The sequence below is a fragment of the Egretta garzetta genome, unplaced genomic scaffold (genome assembly GCF_000687185.1).
Source record: "Egretta garzetta isolate BGI_Z169 unplaced genomic scaffold, ASM68718v1 scaffold616, whole genome shotgun sequence".
NCBI classification, from domain to species: Eukaryota; Metazoa; Chordata; class Aves; order Pelecaniformes; family Ardeidae; genus Egretta; species Egretta garzetta.
Genome location: NW_009259982.1, coordinates 186,535 through 187,183, shown reverse-complemented (window position 1 = coordinate 187,183; position 649 = coordinate 186,535).

Below are 649 nucleotides of genomic sequence, written 5' to 3'. Positions count from 1 at the left end.
CCGCCCGGCGGAACGGCGCGGCATCGGGACGGCGATGGGAGAAGAGCTCCATCCCTCCGGCTGCGAGCCGGCGGCGCGGGGCTCACGAGTCCCCGCTGCCTCCCGGTATAAAATTCATTTGTGGGGATCAAATTAACCGGTGGTGGAAATCCACCCCGACTGCAAGGATGGGGCCGGATCCTCCTTGGAAGCAGCCTGAGGGAATGAAGCGGATTTTATTCCTGCAGCTCCTTTAAAGGCCACTACGGCTCCAAAGCACTTCAGGAACACTGGCGGGGGTTTATTCGGCAGCTGCAAAAACCTGTTCGTTTTTATGTTGCTTTGAATCAAGCCAAAATAATGTCGATTTTTTTTTTTATTTTTTTTATTTTCCCCTTAATCTAGCTCCATAAAATGCAAACGCAAACAAAAGCCAGGGGGCTTGGCTTTCCCGCCGGGCTGAATCCCACCCGCAGCCCCGCCGTTCGTTTTCGGGGGTTTTGTTCCCTCCGTTGTTATCGCTAGCGTTCATTCGCGGCCGGCTTCGACACCGGGCGCTGCTCTGAAGCGAGCCCTGGGAAGCAGCGCCGGGATGAAAGCGGTCACTTAGAGATTTCGATAACCAAACGAATAACAACGGCGACCACAAAAAAAAAAAAAAAAAAAGAAA